Here is a 20,006-nt window from a genome sequence, read left to right as displayed (position 1 = left end):
GCAGCCACTCGCCGGCACCCACCGGGCCTGGGTGAGGAGGAGAATGAGCAGAGCCCAGGCCCCGGGCGGGGCCATCCCTGGCCGTGGGGAGCTGGGAGCAGGGCTGCCAGGTGTGCCCACCTTCACCTCACCTGAGCGGCCCCAGCAGCGCCAGCCGAGTCCTCTCTGGCTGCAGGTAGGCCGGGTTCACCGTGTCCGTGTAGTTGGTGTCCTGATAGCGCAGGAAGCTGGCACCTAGCCTGACGGGTCGAAGACAAGAGGTCACCTGGGGGCAGCCACGAGGTCACCGGCCCCTCTCCCGACCAGTGCTGGCTGTCACTGCAGGTGTGGTCTCCCACGTCCATCACAGCATGTCGTGCAGCCGAGTGACCTGGCTTTTCAGCCCGGGCACTTCCTCCTCCCCTGTAGGGACATGAGTGTAGGGGGCTGACCAGAGGACCCAACGTGATGCCCCTCCCTGGGCCTGGCCTCCTCAGCCCCCAGCACGAGCCCTGCCCACCCTCCTGGGTCTGCTCCCGCAGTGCCCGCCGAGCTATGACCAGCGTCTCCTTGGCCTCGGCCACCTGCTGTGGCCTGTCCACTTGGGCCTCCTTGTCCTTGGTGGCCGGGTGGAGGGGCCCCACAGTGGGCTCAGCTGGGCTTTACATCCTCTGCATGAGGAGCCCCCGCCCGCGCCCAGGAGGCCTCTGCTAGAAGGTGACGCCCCTGATCCCCAGGCCTGAGAGGGAGAAGCGCCGCCTGCAGTGTGAGTTTGGTCTCGCGCACACGCCTCCACTCACGCTTGTCAAGCTCCACAATTCTCTGAGCGAGCTCACGGGCGGCCTGCGGCAGCCGGGGAGAAAGTCAGGCCAGGCAGGGCTGGCCTGGCGCCTCCAGACCAGGGCCGGCCTCGGGCAGTCAGGAGCCTGCGGGTGTGTCCTGGCTCCACGCCCCTTCCCCTCAGCTCCTCCCTGGTGGCTGCTGACCTCTTTGTGACAGCCAGGTCAGAGGACCTCCTGGCCAGCTGCCCCCAACACCAGCCACACCAGTTGGCCTCCCCATCCTAGAGCACGGCCTCCATGAGGCTTAGGTCCCATGGCTGCAGCACAGTGGGCACTGTATCCAGTGAGGCCACCTAGTGACAGACACGCTGGTCAGGGGGAGGGCCTGTGTTCTGTGTCCTGCCTAAGCCGGGAGGAGGTTCTGTCACTCTCCCATTTTAGAGAAAAGAGCACCAATTCCAGAAACGTGGCTCCCACAGCTCTGAGGGATGGGTCCAGAAGCACTGCCCGTCAGGGTGCAGCTCCACCCAAACCGAGACACCAGAGGGCCCTCCCAGTCTCCCTGCTAAGACCCAACAGGGCCTTCACGTCCCCTCCCTCTGTCCCCTCCTCGCTCCCCACCAGCCCGCCCCCGGGCTCCCAGCTTGCCTCGATGGCACACGCAGGGGCCGGCCTACAGCTCCTTTCCTTTGTTGTCGCCCTACAGACCTCGCCCTGGGGCCACCCTCGCCGCAGACCTCTCCTAGCAGCAGCCCCTCACCACTGGCCTCTTCTGAAGTCCAATCCCCTCTCTCTAGGAGTGATAAAGGTGCCCAGATCGGGGGTTCTCTGGGTGGAGAGATGGGGTTCTGGCAAATTTTTTTGTTTTTTTTATGAGGAAGATCGGCCCTGAACTAACTTCTGTTGACAATCCTCCTCTTTTTACTTGAGGAAGATTGTCGCTGAGCTAACATCTGTGCCAATCTTCCTCTATTTTGTATGTGGGATGCCACCACAGCATGGCTTGATGAGTGGTGCATAGGTCTGGGCCAGGGATCCAAACCCAAGAACCCCGGGCCACTGAAGTGGAGCACACAAACTTAATCGCTATGTCACCGGGCAGAAATATTTTATTTCTTGAATCAGGTCGTTACTCCATGAGTATTTCCTTTGTGGTCAATCAAGCCACACAACTTTGATTTGTACCGTGTTTGGTATGTGGTTTGTATTTTACAAGAGTCCAAAGATGTGTAAATTGAAGGAGTGGATTAATGATTGGATGGGCAGATAAATGAGAGAAGGGTGAATGGATGAGTTAGATAGATGTATGGAAGAGTGAGTTAATGAATTAGTAACTTAAAGAAACTGAATACTTAGTTAAAAGAACAGTAGTTATATGAGGCCAGCCTGGTGGTGCAGCAGTTAAGTTTGTGTGCTCCACTTCAGCAGCCCGGGGTTCACAGGTTCAGATCCCAGGCACGGACCTACACACCACTCATCAAGCCATGCTGTGGCAGGTGTCACACATATAAAATAGAGGAAGATGGGCACGGATGTTAGCTCAAGGCCAATCTTCCTCAGCAAAAAGAGGAGGATTGGCGTTGGATGTTAGCTCAGGGTTAATCTTCCTCAAAAAAAGTAAAAGCTATCATTTATGAAGCTCTGACTATGTGTTAGGAATTATGCTAAGGAATTTCATTCATTATCTCATCAATCTTCAAGAAATAGGGACTGCTATTAGCCCCACTTATGAACGTGTGGAAACTGAGATTCAGATAAGAGTATGAATTTGCCAAAGGTTAGTTTGTAAGGACAAGAACTGGAATAAATGGAAAACTGAGTGAATAGATGGAATGAAATAATGCGAGTGAATTTATGAATGAGCTAATGAATAGACAAATGACGAGCAGATGGCTAAATTAGTGAATAAATTAGCTAATAAAAGAATGAAGATTGGGTTAATTGAACAAATGGCTGAAATAATGAATTGATACATGAAACAATAGTTGAAGGGATTTGATGGATGGATAAATTAGATAAGTAAGGGGTTGGTTGAGCAGAGGAATAGGTGAATTGATGGATGAGTTCAATCATTCAGCACAATTTTTGTCTTTCATGTGACAACCAAAATGTATGACGTTGGAGAATACAGTTGTGGCATGAACTAAATATGGTCCCTGCTTTCTCAGAATTTTCTGTCAAGTAAACAGTATGAATATGTGTATGGTGGATGTTTGAATTAATAGTAGACAGATAAATGAATAAATGAGGGATGATTTAAGATGGTGGTAAGGGTACAATGGATACAGTAATGGGTGGATAGACCGGTAAGTTTGTGAATCGATGACTCATAACGCGAGAATGTATGAATTGATGAAAGAGTAAATCAGCTACTGGGGAAAAGATCGGATGAATGGACAAATTTATGGAAGCAGTAATAGATGGATAGATGAATGGCAAAGGGATGATAAATGGATGGATGGATGATGTTTGATACTTATTCAATTCTGTTACATCATTACTGATTTTCTTTCTACTCGCTTCATCAATTATTGAGAGAGGGGTGTTGAAATCTGCCACTATAATGGTGGATTGTTTACTTCTCCTTGTAGTTGTATCTGTTTCTGCTTCGTGTATTTTGAAGCTCTGTTAGTAGCTGCGTAAACATTTAGGACTCTTATGCTCTCTTGATGAACTGATCCTTTTGTCATTATGAAATGACTCTTTCTTCCCTAGTAATATTCTTTTTTCTGAAATCTGCTTTTTCTGATGTTACAGAGTCACTTCAGCTTTCTCATGTTTAGTATTATCCTGGCCTATTTGTGTCTGTCCTTTTAATTTTTGCCTATTCATGTCTTTATATTTAAAGTGTGTTTCTTACAAGCACAGTAGAGGTGGATTTTTTTAATCCAAAATGACGATGTCTGCCTTTTAACTGGAGTGTTTAGATCACCTACATTTAATGAGATTACCGATGCAGTCAAGTTCAAAACTGCCATGTTGCTGCTTGTTTTCTGCTGGCCTAATCAGTTCTTTATTTTCCTTTTCCTCTTTTTCTGCCTCCTTTTGGATTGCATAGTTTTTAAAATTCCATTTTGTCTCCTTTGTTGACTTGTTAGCTATAACTCGTGATATTTGAGTAGCTGTGAAGGGTTTACAGTATGCATTCGTAACTTATCACAATCTACCTTCAAGTGACGTTACCCAATGCACGTGGAGTGCAAGAACCTAAATGATCTATTTCTACTCCCCCTCCCAAACTTTATATTTGTATCACACAGTTGAGCCAAACAACTATAGTTTGTGCAATTTTCAGTACATGCATCTACATGTTATAAAACCCTATAACACTTCACCATTATTTTTGTTCCTTATTTCTTCAATTATCTTTTCAATAAATTTAAATAAGACACTATCTTATATATCTACCTATGCATCTACCCTTTCTGGTGCCCCTCCTTCCTTTGCGTGGGTCCGCACTTCCCTCCAGTACTCCTTTCCTTCTGCCGGTAGGACCTCCACTCACATTTCTTAGAGTGCGAGTCTGCCGGCGAGTCTTTCACCCTTTATATGTCTGGAAAGGTCTTTATTTAGCCTTCAGTTTTGAGAGATATTTGCACTGGGTATAGAATTCAAGGTTGACAAGGTTTTTTTCCCTTCAGGACTTTAAAGATGTTGCTCCACTGTCTCCTCACTTTTATTGTTTCCAAGAAGAAATCTGCCATCCCCTTATCTTTGTTCTTCTGTTTACAACGTGTCTTTTTTCCTCTGGCTGCTTTTAAGATTTTCTCTTTATTACTGGATTTAAGAAATTTTATCATGATGTGTGTCTTAGCATGATTTTCCTTCCTGTTTTCCTGTGCTTGGGGTTTGTTGAGCTTTTGGGCAATGTGGTTTATATTTTTCATCAAATCTGGAAATTATAAAGTCATCCTTTCTTCAAATATTTTTTTCTATTTCCCTTCTGTCTTCTCTCCTTTAGAGACTCCCATCCCTTGTATATTAGGCTCCTTCGAGTTGTCCTGCACCTCACTGATCCTCTTTTCATTTGGAGGGACTCCCTTTGTCTGTGTGATTTTATTTTGGGTAGTTTCTATTGTTGTCTTCAGATTCACTAATCTTTACCTCTGCAATGTCTATTCTGCACTAATCCCATCCAGAGTTGTGGGGTTTGGGGTTTATTTTATTTTATTTTATTTTATTTTTTTAATCTCAGACACTGTAGTTTTTATCTCTAGAATTTCAGTTTGGGTCTTTTTTATATCTTACATGACCCTACTCCATTTTTTGAGCATCTGGAATACAGTTTTCACAGCTGTTTAAACGTCTTTATAATCTAATTCTAACATCTGTGTCAGTTCTGGGTTTGTCTTGATGGGTTGACTTTTCTCTTTCATGGTCATACTTTTCTCCTTCTTTGCATGTCTCGTAATCTTCCATTGCATGCCTGGCATGGTGCATTTTGCCCATTCCTTGCTGTATGTTTTTGCATCTCTGTAAGTATTCTTGAATTTCATCCTGGGATACTGTTAAATTCCTGGGAAAATTTTATCCTTCGGGTCTTTCTTTAAGATGAGCTAGGCTGTCCCAGTGTAGCATTTATTCCAGGAATAATTCTTCCTCAACACTGAGGCGAGGCCGTTCTGAGCGCTCCAACCAATACTCTGTGAGCCACGGGGCTTCCTGCTGTGGCTGCTGTGAACAAGCTAGGTCCCTTCTTTCTCTCCTCGCAGAGAGAAGCTTCCCCACGTGCACGAGTCTTCACCGGGACACCCAAAGGGGCCCCTCAGCGCCTCCGGAGCTCTCCTCCTCCTGGCAGCTCTCTGCTCTCTGGCACTTACAGTCTCTAGCTGCCTTGGTGTCCCTGCGCCCTGAACTGTCTCCTTAACTCTGGGGGCTCTGCCTGGACCCCGCTCCCTGCACCACAGCCTGGAACTTCTCTCTGAGCGGTGTGCTAGGCAACCAAAGGGCCCGCTTACTTAATTCCAGTCTCTTGGGGATCACCGATTTACTCCCTGATGTCCAATGTCTGGAAAACCATTTTTCACACTTTCCAGGTCTCGTTGTTGTGGTTTCAGGCGGAAGGATCGGTCAAGCCCGAGTCACTCCATCCTGGAAGCAGAAAGCTCTGTTTGTGTTTTTTTCAACCTTCTTTCTCTCTGTGTTTCATTTTGGATAGTTTCTGCTGCTGTGTCTTCAAATTAACTAATTTTTTTTCAATGTCTCATCTGCCATTAATCCCATCCTGTGTATTTTTCATCTCAGACATTGTAGTTTGCATGTCTAGAAGTTTAGGAGTAAGGAGCTAGAGACAAGAGGTAGGGGTGTGTGTGTGTGGGATACAGTTATAAGTTTCAATGTCCTTACCTACTAATTCTGTCATCTGTGTCACTTCTGAGTCAGTTTGTTTGATTTTGCTCTTCACTGTGGGTTGTATTTTCCTGTTTCCTTGCATGCCTGGTAGTTTTACTAAACTTTTATTTGGGAACAATTATAGATTTACAAGAATTTGCAGAAACAGTAGAGTTCCCATATGCCCTTCACAAGTTTCCCCCAATGATGACGTCATTCACAACTGCGGCACAATCCACAAACCAGGCTGTCGACAGAGTCCCATCCACAGACCCCGCTCACTGGATTGCAGTGTCACATGTGATCCTGTGTGTGTTAACGGTTATGTGCGGTTTTATCCCGTGTGTAGATGTGTGTAACCACCACCACCATCAGGACGCAGAACTGCTCCGTCAGCACAAGGCTCCTCTGTGTCACCCCCTTCCCGTCACACCCATCTCTCTCCCTCCTTCTTCCCCTCACGAGCCCTGCATCCACTCTTCTGGCCTCCATCTCTGTAATTTTGTCATTTTGAAAATGTTATATGAACGGAATCACACAGTAGGCAGCCCTGTGTGACTGGCTTTTTTCCGCTCAGCGTCGTGCCCCTGAGGTCCGTCCGAACCGTCGCTGTGCACTAGTTCATTCCTCTTCACTGCCCGGGGTGCTCCACGGCGCGGACGGACAGACCACTGGCGGCGTAGCCTTTCACCCGCCGGAGAACACGCAGGTTGTTTCAGCTTCGGCTGTTCCGTATAAAGCTGCTCTGGACACGTGTGCGCGCATTGTCATGTGGGCACGGCTTTCATTTTACTGGAATAAATGCCCAGCAGTGTGATTGCCGAGTCACGCGGAAAATGTATGTTTAGTTTCTTACGAAGCCGCCACTGTTTTCCCTTGTCGGTGCCCCTGTGCGTTCCCACCAGCAGTGGGGGATCCAGTTCCTCTGCGCCCTCGCCAGCATTTGGTGTGGTCGCTGTCTTTAATTCCAGCTCTCCTACCAGGTGTGTGACGGTCACCGTCTCCTGTGTTCAGTGGCTGTCATGAGGTCTCATCGGTGAGATTCCTCTTGTCTCCTTTGCTCATTTCATACCTGGATGGTATGATTTTTTCACCGTGGGGTTTCAAGACTTGTCTGTATGTTCTGGATACGGGTCCTTGGTCAGATACGTGATTTGCAAATATTTTCTCCCTCTGGGACTTGTCTTTTCATCCTCTTAACAGAGTCTTTTGCAGAACAAAAGTTCTACTTTTGATGAAGTCAAATTTGTTGATTTTTTTTTAAATGAATCATGCTTTTTCTCTAAGGAGCCTTCACCAAGCCACGGGTCCCAAAGATTTTCTCCTGCATTCTCCTAAAAGTTTTTTAGTTTTACATTTTACATTTAAATCCCCATAATCCATTTCGAGTCAGGTTTTTATGAGGTGTGAGGTTTAGGTCACAGTTCACTTCTTTGCCTGTGGACGTGCAATTTCTCCAGCACCGTTTGTTGAAAAGACCGTCCTTCCGGCTTCCCGTGGCCTCCACAGGCCTCCGACCCTCCCCAACCCCTCCCCTCCCCGACCCTGAGTTAGCTGCTCGGGGCCTGTCCCCTCGGCCCACCGGGTGCCCTCACCCCTCGGACACCAGCTGTGTTGGCACGTCTTTCTCAGCACCCCTCAGACGGCCACCTGCACGCTCTGGACCTCTCGTGGCCCCCCTGTCCCCAACGCCTGGGGCCGCCCCCACGCCCAGTCCTGGGCCTGGCAGGGGTGTGGAGCATGACCAGCTGACAGGTGGGCTCCTCCCCATGCTCCCCCTCCTCATGTGGCCCCTTCTCAGGAGCAGCCAGGCCCTTTGTCCTCCTGGCCTCACATTTCGCTTGTCTGTTTGAGGAGAAAGCAGGAATAATTTGAAGCCAAAGGCTCGGCTGCTTGTTTCAACAGCCCCCTCCTGTCTCTGAACGAGAGGAAGCTGAGGGTCTGGAGGAGAAGAGCAGAGGGAATGTTTTCAAAGACAAAGGACCCCAGAACAGCAGCCTGAGGAAGCACCCTGGGGGTGAGGGTGGGGCCCTGGGCGCGGGCTCCCTAGCTGGGCAAAGGCCCTGGCACCCGCAGGTGTGGAAGCAGCGGGCCCACCAGCAGACCCTGGGCCGATCCCACATTTTCCAGGCTATACTTCCGCTTTACAGATTGGGGCGGGATCTGGGGTGGGGGTGGGAGGATGTGAGACTGAGCTGGGAGAGGGTCTGGGGTTCAAATCGGATGCACTTAAAGAAATGAAGGCGGTGGCATTTGGTGCCCAGGCTGCACAGTGGCTCCCACGGGCCCTGAGTCAGCCTCATCTGACCCAGTCCCCTGGGCCCGGGAGAAGTCCAGGCACCCCGGTCCCCCCCTGGCCCAGGGTGCTGGACAAAGGCACAGCTGACGTGTTCCCAGCCACCAGGGAGAAGCTGCGCGGGCCTGGCTGAGGGCGCTGGGAGCTGCCGGGCGGGGGTCAGCACCTTTGCACCTTAGGGCTCAGTTTTCTTGGAGAAGCAGGAAGTGCTGAGACTGTGGGACGAGGTGGGTGGGCCCAGCGCTGCCTCACCACCCAGGAGGTCTCCCACCAATCCCTGAGGTAGCCAGCCTCAGTTTCCCCACCTCCATGGTAACACTACTTCCCACGGTGGACATCAGGGTCCAAGGAGATGAGGAGAGCCAAAGGAGGCACTCAGAAACCAGAGGTAGCTGTGGTCTAGATTTCGGGGTGACCCTGAAGGTTCAAAGCACGGACTTCTGGGAGGAAAAGGGCGCTGCAAAAGTTAGGGACCAGCCCGACGCAGGGTCACCAGGCTCCTGACCACTTTTAGGGAGGACAAACCAGTGCCCTGCGTGCCCGGACCTGTGCTCCCACACCTGCTGCAGCCGCCCGGCCGGCGCACACCCGGGGCTCAGCCCCAGCTCCAGAAGCCTCTCCACAGCCTCCAGGGGCCCTGGGACAGCGGCGGCTGATGAAGGAGCCCTGCGGGAGGGGTGCTGGCCCCAGTCCTCTCCGGGGCCCACCTTGCTGTTGCCACCTCCGACACCGCGGCTCCCTCGGCGTTCGCGCCCTCGAGGGTCAGCGGCTCATCCACAGAGCATCTGGAGCTCGGCAGAAAGTTCCCGACCCTCTGCAGACACGCGGGGACCCTGCAAATGCCCTGTGAGCCCCCAGCGTGGGAGACGCGCTGGAGAAGTTGGTAGGAAACCCAAGGAAGGGTGAGAAGGATGGGGACCCCCCACAGGACCCCTCCTGCATTCAGGCGCCTGCAGCCACGGGCTGAGCCGATGGGGCTGAAGCAGGGTCTCAACCCGTAAGCCCACTGGGACTCAGGACCCTGCAAGCTTTGCTCCAGCCCCCACTCAGCCTCCCAGCCGAGTAGCTCCAGCTTCCGGGGAGCTGAGCAGGGAGGGCTGCTGGGCACTGGGAGAGGCGTCCACACCTGGCCCTGCTGCTCTCCGCCCAGGTGATGTCCTGCAACCAGTTAACCTCTCTGCGCCTCAGTGTCCCTTTCTCTAAAATGGGGTAATGATGGCGGCTGCCCCCCACAGGGCTTCCCGACAGTCTAACGATAGAACACGTGAATTCTCAGAAGTTAGCAAACGCTCAGCCTGTGCTTCTGCAATTGAGACGGTGCCTGGGAGCAGAGGAGGGCCCCTCGCGGTACCAGGCTGACGTGAAGGGAAAGGATGCAAGCCGACTGTAGGGGTGACACAGCTGTTAGAAGTCACTGGAAGAGAGCAAGCCACAAAGCCAGCTCTCCAGAAGAACCGCAGTAGAAAGCGGAAGAACACAGCAAAACAGAAACTGGATCAAACCAAGGGTCAAAGATAAGATGGGAAAACAGCAAAGGGGGTAAGGAACAGAGTCGCTACAGATGAGGAGAGGAACGGAAAACAGTTAAGTCCCACACATCAAGAAGTGAAGCAGGAGCAGCCAGGAAGACGGTCAACACGGGGCAGGTGGGGCTCGAGGCCGCAAGGAAAGGCCCTTGGCTCACAGTGAATATGGCTGAAATGCATGGAAACCGATTAGAAGGAGGAGACGCAGAGAGTGGCGAAGACCATCAAACACAAGAAGAATTAGTGTCTCTAGAACGCAGAGACTAACCATGGGGAAAATATTTAAAGATAAAATACAGAAAAATTTCCTGAAATGAATCTTAAGACAAAAGGGAAAAAAAATACACCAGGAAACAAAACAACTGGCATCAGACACATCCTGATTAGGTTGTTAAAGCTAAAAAACAAGTTATTCAAGCACCCAAGTAGAAAAAGAAATCAAATTGGGCTCTCCTAAGACTTTTAAGGCAACATTGAATGTTAGAAGTCGTGAATCAGTGTCCACAAAATTCGGGGGGGAAAGCAGCTCAAGAAGACTCCAGGCGTGGTTCTGCTCCCTGCAGAGCAGAGCAGGGGCCTCAGACCAGCCTTCCCCATGACAGCAATAGAAAAGACAGACAGAGTGAACACTGTAAACATGTGTCTGAAGGCGCTGCAAAGGCTAATGGGAGTGAAGAATTGTGGGGCCAAGAAGAGAGCACAGGAGAGGGGGCCCAGCCCATGCAGATGGGTTTTGCCTGGCAGCAGCCACCGGTGCTGAAAGCCACAGCCTCCGTGGGAGGGGAGGCCAACAAACTGATCAGGGTTCTCGGCAGATCACAGAGTCAATGGGACACAGTCTCTAATCCAGGGTGCTTGGTAAGGCTTTGGGTTTAGAGTTGTCAGATTTAACTAATAAAAATACAGAATTCAATTTTGGGGACATACACTAAAAAATGATTCATTGTTTTTCTGGAATTCAAATTTAAATGAGTGTCTTGTATCTTATCTGGCAACCCTATTGGGCAGGAATCCTGAAAACTCCATCCTTTGGGAAATAAAGCAACTGTTGTGGGAATGTTGAAGCCTCAGCTTCAAATCACTGAACCCCTGCCTGGATGAAGGTAATCAGGAGCTGCTCCTAGCCTTGCTGCCTGCCAGAAATAAATCTTCTCCAGAGGAAGATGGCATTGTCCAGAACTTTAGCACACCTCCAAGATTTTTAATACGCAATGTTAAAGGCATCCAAAAAATAATCAGGCTAATGAGGAAACAAGATATGACTAAAGGGCAAGAAAAATGGTGAACAATAGGAGCAGACCCAGATAGAGCCAATAATGGAGTTCTTGGACACTGACTTTAAAATAAATATGAGGGCCGGTGCAGTGGTTCAGTTCACGTGCTCTGCTTCAGTGGCCAGGGGTTCACAGGTTCAGATCCTGGGCACGGACCCACATACCACTCATCAAGCCATGCTGTGGCAGGCGTCCCACATACGAAATGGAGGAAGATGGGCACAGATGTTAGCTCAGGGCCAGTCTTCATTACCAATAAATAAATAAATAAGAATGATATGTTCAAGGAACACTAGCCCCAGTGGTGTTAGTGGTTTGGATGTGGTGCTCTTACTGTCTAAGCCTGGGTTTATTTCCTGGTCAGGGAACCACATTACCCATCTGTTGGTTGTCACAGTGTGGTGGCTGCATGCTTCCATGAGGCTGAAAGTTATGCTACCACTATTTCAAATACCAGCAGGGTCACCCATGGTGGACAGGTGGACAAGTCAGGGGAGCTTCCAGACTAAGACAGACTAGGAAGAAGGACCTGGCTGCCCACTTCCAAAAAAATTGGCCACGAAAACCCTGAGTAGCAGCAGACCATTGTCTGATACTGTGTGGGAATGTGAGAAGATGGGGCACAAAAGACCAGAGAGGCTTCTGCTCTGCTGCACACAGGGTCACTAGGACTTGGAATCAACTTGATGACACTAACAACAAACAAAAAAATGTTCAAGGAATTAAAAGACAAGATTGAAAATTATGGGCAGCAAACTGGAAACAGTAATAAAGAACCAAATGGAAATTCTAGAATATAAAAATAGAAAAACTGAAATTGAGAGCTCAATGGATAAGTTTAACAATATAATAGACATAGCTGAAAATAGAATTAGTAACCAGGAATATAATACAAATGAAAATATCCAGATTAAAGATGGAGAGACAAAAAGAAAGGTCTGATGCAGATGTAACTGGAGTTGCAAACATAAGGAAAGAGAGGTAGTAGAAACACTTAAAGAGAATTTTTCAAAACTAACAAAAGACATCAAGTCACAGCTTTGATATGCGTTATGAATCCCAAGTAGGATAAATACAAAAACAAGCAGGTGCACACACACCAAAGCACACCACAGTAAAACTGCTAAAACTAAAAACAATGAGAAAAATCTTTGAATTCGTTAAAGGAAAAAAGATATATTATCTTCAGAGGGATACAAAAATAATTAAGGCAAAATAAACACACCTTTGGACAAACAAAACCTAAGAGTGTGAACTTAAAAAGCAAATTCGCCTGTTATTTTGTCCTTGAAATGAATTTTTTTGAGAATAGCCAGAAGAATTGCAATTTGGCATGTGCATGAGATGATGAACCACAAGCAAATCCAGAAAACAAAGGAGGGAAGCTGTTTTTTTTTTTTTTTTAATTGCAGTAACATTGGTTTATAACACTATATAAGTTTCAGGTGTACATCATTATATTTTGATTTCTGTGTAGATTACATTATGGTCACCACCCAATGACCAATTACAATCCATCACCACACACATGTGCCTAATCACCCCTTTCATCCTCCTCCTTCCCCTGTGGTAACCACCAATCCAATCTCCGTGGGGAGCTGCTTTTATAGAGAAGAAGGGGGAGCGGGAGGGGCTGTTCTAAAGCAAAGTCCATTGGGGGAGAGTAACAGTTCAGGGCGAGAATGGCTTCTTATTGGCTGAGCTGTGGCATTTCTCATTGGCTGAGCTGTGGCATTTCTCATTGGCTGAGCTGTGGCGTTTCTCATTGGCTGAGCTGAAGCATTTCTCATTGGCTGAGCTGTAGTGTTTCTCATTGGCTGAGCTGTGGCATTTCCCATTGGCTGAGCTGCTGCTGGCTGGAGAGAGAAATCGTCCTTCAGTAGTAAAGTAGTTGCACTTCCTGTGGGAGATGCAAGTGCCCTTCTCTTCCTGGTTGATGTGATTGACATGTGTGATGGGGTGAGAGCTCCCCATAGGCCTCCCCGACTCCAGTTTACTTGAGGTTTCTCATTCATTTCACAAGAGGATTCAGTAGCAGGAGACCCACAGTGAAGAGAGTAACAAAAGGTGCTCTGAAGGGAGAGAGAGAGGATGCCAGATTGGACATGGAGGTGCAGCAAGGATGAAGTACGATAGAAGAATACATGTATGAGTAAATATGTGCAAAACAATAACATTAATATCACATATATATGAGAGTTAAAACACACACAAAATTACAGCATATATGCTGGAAGAGAGTAAGTGTAGCTAAAAGTGCTAAGGTCCTTGCAATGTCAGGAAAGTGGACAGTTATATTAGACTTGAAGAATTCAGAGATATTTTGTAAATTCTAGGGTAATTACTAAACGATTAGTGAAAGAACGTTGTGTCAGACACACCCTAAGGTGATGCCCAGTGGTTAGTGCTCTGTGTAAGCCCTTTCTCTGAGTGTTGGTGGAATCTGTGATTTGCTTCTAGCCAATGGAATATGGCACAGGCGACAGATGTCATTCCCATGTTTACGTTACATCACATACGATTCCGTCTGAGCAGACGGATGCTCCTGCTGGCCTTAAGGAAGCAGATGGTAGTGTTGTGAACCGCCTGTGGAGAGGGCCATGTGACAGGGGGCTGTGGACGGCCTCTAAGATGGAAGAGCGCCTCTAGCCAACGGCCAGCAAAAAGCCAGGCCTCAGCCTGACATCCACAGGAAGAGAATCCTCCCAACAACCAGAAGGAACTTAGAAGTCAACTCTTCCCCACGCAAGCCTCCAGGGGGACTGCAGCCTGCGAGCCCCGAGAGGAGGCCCACCAAGCCACCCTCAGGTTCCCGACCCACAGACACTGGAAGGTAAGAAATGTGTGTTGTTTTAAGTTGCTAAGTTTGTGATAATTTGTTATGCAGCAACAGAAAATACAAATTTATACCTAACTGCTAATAGTAAGGAAAAATGGAATAATAGAAACATTTTAATGAATTGGAAGAAGGCAAAAGGAGAGTAGAAAGGAACACTGAGTAAGCAGAAAAGTTAAAGTGAGCACTAAGGAGGGATTTGAAAACACAGATGGATGCTTGACTACACTATATGTAAACGGAAAAGAGTTCCAAGGAAAAGACAGGGATTGTCAGACTGGATTTTAAAAACTGTATGTTGCTTGCAAAAAGCACATGTTAAGTATAAAGATACAGAAACATTAACAGTAAAACAAAATATATATTATTCAAGAACGAATTAAAACAAAACTGGCAGTGTTATTTTAATATCAGATAAATTAAACTTTAAAGCAATAAGCATTATTAGAGTTAAAGAAAAAAGTATTTCAAAATGGTAAGGATCAATTCACCATGATGATATAGCACTTAGAAAGCTGTACACATCTGATCATAGGGTTTCAGAATATGTCAAACAAAACTAAAAAGAGAAACAGACAAATCCACAATCACAGCAGGAAATGTTGACACATATCTCCCAGTAATGGTCAGAACAACCAGACCAACACGTCAGTAGGAATACAGAAAACTGATATGACGTGGTTGACAAATTCAAGCTAGCTGACATTGAGAACACGGGACCCAGTAACTGCAGAAGCACATTCTTTTTGAGTATACATGGAAGATTTACCAAAATTGACTATATACTGAGCTACAAAGCACATTTTAACAAATATCACATAATTAAAATCATGAAGAATACATTATCTGAATACAGCTGAATTAAGCTTAAAATCAAATAACAAAAATATAACGAGAGATACCCACATATTTAGAAATTATAAAATATATTTTATAATAACCCATGGGTCAAAGGAGAAGTCACAATGAGAATTATAAAGTATGTTGAACTGAGTGTTAATGACAATGCTACATATTAAAGGAACCCATATCATGGGTTTAGTTGTGCCATCCACTCACAATTTGAGGGAACTCGATAGCCTTTAAGAGACGTAACAGCTCCGCTGTTGGTCTGGGTCCTGGAGCAGAGCCCTTGGGCCACAGTGGCCGTGTAGCCTGAGTGAGAAATAAATCTTTGTTATTTTAAATCAAGAATTTGTTCCTGAAGACCTAGCCTACCCAGACTGGTTCAGAAGCTGCTACCAGAAGTGGGGTCCTACCACAGCAACAATCGAAGTAAAGTACGTGGTATCGGCCGCAGGCCGAGGAGTGGGCGCAAAGGAACTGAGATGAGGCTGACAGGAGGCAGGCCGGTCATTGAAAGGATGGGCATTTGGCGATGTCTCCAGGGGCTGTTCTCCCGGAGAGATCAGAAGGTAGATAATGTGCTTCATGAACTTGTAGCTCTAGGAGATGAGGTAAGAAAACAGAATGTTCGCTGCACGCTTTGGTTATTATCAGCTGCTTTTGACAAGATTCTTCACAAAGGAGATGACTTTAGAATAAAACTGTCTGTTTTGCATGGAGAAATGAAAAGCAATCAAGTCCAGAAATTTGAGGACCACCTGACTGGAAGCAGCCACTCATTCTCACCCCAAAGAGTGAAGGATAAAACTTAGAAGGCCTCTGAATGACAACTGCCAGTGAAAACTCATCCTCATGTCAAGGATCAAGAAAAGGGAGTGGTGTCCCCCCACCGGTAAGACGTCAGAGTGGGTCCAAGTGGCTCTGGTCTGTCCTCTCAATCTGACCGATTGGCTCAGGGAAGAGACTAGGGCGTGACACTCCCACCAACCATGGTAAGTTCAAGGTGCCCATGGTTAACGAGAGGGCGACAGAAACAAAGACAGAGAGGCGTCTCCAGAATAATGCTGGACGAGCTCTCGGCATGTGAAACTGACGAGAACTGCACAAAGAAGGAGTGGAAAGAGAGAAATGGGGCAGGAAAAACGTCCCACAGAGACACAAGGGTGGCAGAGAACAATGGGCATTGCGCATCTACAGGCTGGTGATCTCTGAGGAGTGGGGCATTTGATGATCTATTTTTCCTGTTGATGTCTTGGCCTGGCTTAAAATCTTTATGAGTGAATGGGTTCTGGGGGGCTATCTGGTAGGTGTCCATCTTTTTTGATCGTGGAACCCCCGCCATGGAGGTCCTTCTGGCAGGCGCCCCTACAGAAGCAGATGTTCCTTCTCTCTGTCCTCTTGCTACTGGAGGGTCGTATTAGAAGAACACGGAAATTTCAAGAACCTCAGGGTCCTCGAAAGAGAGTGACGAACTAAACATCCCTAAATTCTCAGATTGAAGCCGGAGGGACTTTTTGTGACCTCGTTAAAATAATCGCTTATGTCTTACAGATGCAAGATTACGGCAGATGAACAAACCCAAGTTCGACCCTGTGCATCAGAAAATTGCCATTTAAGCCCCACTGACATCCCTGAGCAAAAACAGGGATAACCATTGCACCTGCTTCCTAGGCTTCGTTGGTGTTTTTGAGGATTAGTTGGTTGATAAATATAAAATCTTTGAGACATACACGACATAGCAGGCGGTAAATGATGTTAACTGTCAACACAGCCGTCACTGTTATTCTAAGAAAAGCCAAGTGGAAGAGCTCTGAATGTTCTACCAGAATAGTAAATCAAAGAAAATATGGCAACAATTAAGAGATTATGTAGATTAGTAGCATGGCAGAAGAACTAAATTCTCCAGCTTTATTACTGCAGAAAATGGATGGTTTTTGGAGAGTGACTAAATGGTTGTAAGCTTAATTGGAAGATGGTTCCAATTGCAGCTGCGGTTCCAGATGTGTTTTCTTATTGATGGAACAAATCAATACAGTGGTTAGCATCTGTTACGCAGCTGTTGATGTGATCAGTACGTTCCTCCTAGCCCAGCAAACATTCACCAGGAGAGGTGTGCATCTACCTGGAAGGGACATCAACAGACCTTACTCTCTGGCCTCAGAAGAATGTCAGTTTTCTGTGTCACAATCAGTCCACAGGGCCCTCGACTGTCTGCCAGCCCTCAGATCCTCCCAATGGTGCAGAACAGTGATTAAAGTATGCTGACAGGACCTCGGGGCCAGTGAGCGGCAGATTCCCTGGCTGCCTTGGTGAGACACGGGTGGGTGTGGTAAATTATTGCGATACACGGGGTGGTTACTTCAGTGAAGTTCTAAAAATCCAGTTGTCTAGACCAGCAGTCCTCAAATTTTCTTGCTGGCATATCTCATTTAAAAATACAAAACTATGGGGGCTGGCCCCGTGGCCGAGTGGTTAAGTTCGTGCGCTCCACTGCAGGCGGCCCAGTGTTTCGTTGGTTTGAATCCTGGGCGCGGACATGGCACTGCTCATCAGACCACGCTGAGGCGGCGTCCCACATGCCACAACTAGAAGAACCCACAACGAAGAACAACGAAGAATACACAACTATGTACCGGGGGGGGTTTTGGGGAGAAAAAAAAGGAAAAAATAAAAATCTTTAAAAAAGAAAAATACAAAACTATGTACCTCCTTGTGCATTTTAAAGTTGGCATCTGAAATTTTTCATAACAAGCTTAAATAGTTGCAAAGGATCAAATTTCTGGTATATTGATGAAATTTTAAAATAAAACTCTTACGTTACTAATGGGATACAAATGCTATAACCATCTGATACCATCATCACCCTTTGTAAACATACACAAAATGTTCTTCTTTCATCATTAGAAATGACACATTGTGGTTTTCTCCTTGAAATTTTATATCTACCCCACTTTCTTCAAAGATTTCTATCCTAATATATTTTATGCTTTTTGTGGAGAATCCTATAATATTTCTCTGCAAAAAAAGTATAGCTCAAATTATTTTTTTAATTTATTTTTTAAAAATTTCCCTGTGACTACAAAGCTCTACGTTTTAAAAACTTCTGGAGTGAGCTGCCGTCACTGTTAGCGCCAGCATACAGTTGTTCAAAATGACACATACACTGTATTACAGAATTTGGATGTATAATCATTGAACAGAAAACATAAAATTTGTGTGAGAAAGGCGTACTGCAGTGAAATACAGGAGATTTGTGCCAGACTCATCTAACAGCCCCCGGCCAGCCCTGGTGGTCTTGTGGTTAAGATCCGGCGCTTTCAGTGCCAAGGACCAGGTTTGCTTCCGGGTCAGGGACGCACACCACCTGTTTGTCAGTTGTCACGCTGTGGTGGCTGCGTGTTGCTGCGACGCTGAAAGCTGTGCCACCAGGATTTCAAATACCAGCAGGGTCACTGTGGTGGACAGGATTCAGTGGAGCTTCCAGACTAGACAGACTAGGAAGAAGGACCTGGCCACCCACTGCCGAGAAAACTGGCCATAGAAACCCTGGGAACAGCTGTGAATCATTATCTGACATAGTGCCCGAAGGTGAGAGGATGGAGCAAAAAGACGCCACTCGCCCAAGGCCTCACGGTCCCACAGCATCTATGTCCCCAGCTCCTCCTCCCATATCAGGACCTGAAAAATACAACACTGAGGAGCACACCTCACTTCTCTGGGGGCTGACGAAGGAGACAGATGACATAACCCGAAAATGGGGCAGTGTAAATCCCTGGGGGGTCGCACCCCTTGGGACCTGGAGAGCAGCAGCTCTCTCGCAAGGCGGTGGCGAGCTGGGGCGGGCGTCACTGGATTCTCTGCCTCACCTTCCTCTTCCTTCACTCACGTTTGGGAATGATACCTCTCAACCAAGCCTTCTTCGGCTCCATCTTCCAGGGAAACGGAGCTATAACTATTGGTGCCCGAAGTGGTCCTAGAAAGGATCCATGAGCGCCTGGCTTTCTGAAAGCTATGATGGCCCCATCGCAGGTAAGTGGGGGCCGGCTGCCATGGCCAGTCTCAGCCCCAACCCCACCTCTCTACCCTGCTTCTGAGGTGAGACCCATACTGCAGCCACACCTTCTCCTTTGCCGACTGGCTCCCTGTTAGTTCTGCTCCTTCCTGTCTGCTGACTGTTCCTGTCGGTGTTGCCCCAGAATGGCCATTCGCCCCCGCAGGAGAAGCTGGGCCCAGCTGCAGTTGGCTCCAATCTCCACTTCTCTCTCTGCCCCAAGATCAGGCCCCACTCTGTCCTCTCGGAGGCTGGAGAAAGAGCTCGGCAAAGTCCCCACTCTTTGGGGCCCTCCGCTGAGCTCCTGAGGCTGAACGGCGGCCCAGGTAATGACCTCCCTTAAGAAACAGGCCCCTGCTCCACACGCCCCCTCCCACAAGCTTCTGAGTGGTGATCACCCCGTGGCTCCTCTGTTCCCACCCTGGGGGAGATGGCTGTTTCCAAAATTATCCCTGTGCTGCCTCCGTGTGCCCCTCTTGCTTCTGTAGACTTCCAACCGTTGTTCGACCAACTCCTCATATTAAAGTGTGTCTTTTAAGTTTAATAAGTTTTCTGTTTTTCTCACTGCACTCTGACAGGTACAGTACTTGGTACCAGAATGGTGCCGGGAAAGACACCCCAAAAGACACAATCATGCAAACGACTTGGTTGTGCTCTTGTCCTTGAACGTGGTACCAAGCTCCTCGCCAATGGGAAAGGCGGTGCTAGCCAGCCAGGCCCGAAGCAGTATCACAACGAGCCAAATTAGGCCCTGTGGTTAAAAGAGAAGCCCGGACCCCTGCAGGAGAGACCCTGCAACCCGTCACCATGTGTACAGTAAATCTGCCTCTGAGCCCCACAAAGGACCCCTGTCCATTTACTGAGATGACTATGCCCTGAAGGAAGGGCAATGGCCAGGAACTAAGCACTGGTTCTGAATTAATTCCTGGGGCCCCAAAACACCACTATGGTCCACTAGTCAATGGAGGCTCATTGGGCCGGCCCGGTGACACAGCGGTTAAGTGCGCACGTTCCGCTTCAGTGGCCCGGGGTTTGCTGGTTCAGATGCCATGTGCAGATATGGCACTTCTTGGCAAGCCATGCTA

General features: G+C 47.8%; 2 long non-coding RNA genes across 2 annotated transcripts; one reads left to right on the top strand and one right to left on the bottom strand.

Moving 5' to 3' along the window:
* Nucleotides 1-45: 45 nt before the first annotated feature.
* LOC111775056 (uncharacterized) lies at nucleotides 46-6,805 on the top strand. The gene is made up of 3 exons (XR_011421683.1): nucleotides 46-175; nucleotides 1,468-1,569; nucleotides 6,670-6,805. It is a non-coding gene; the product is annotated as an uncharacterized lncRNA (long non-coding RNA).
* Nucleotides 6,806-12,654: 5,849 nt separating this feature from the next.
* On the bottom strand, nucleotides 12,655-15,179 carry LOC138915617 (uncharacterized). The gene is made up of 2 exons (XR_011421682.1): nucleotides 15,084-15,179; nucleotides 12,655-13,260 (listed from the first exon to the last, which is right to left on the bottom strand). It is a non-coding gene; the product is annotated as an uncharacterized lncRNA (long non-coding RNA).
* Nucleotides 15,180-20,006: the final 4,827 nt, after the last annotated feature.

The sequence above is a fragment of the Equus caballus genome, chromosome 9, assembly GCF_041296265.1.
Source record: "Equus caballus isolate H_3958 breed thoroughbred chromosome 9, TB-T2T, whole genome shotgun sequence".
Taxonomy (NCBI): Eukaryota; Metazoa; Chordata; class Mammalia; order Perissodactyla; family Equidae; genus Equus; species Equus caballus.
This window is presented reverse-complemented; position numbering and strand designations above follow the sequence as displayed.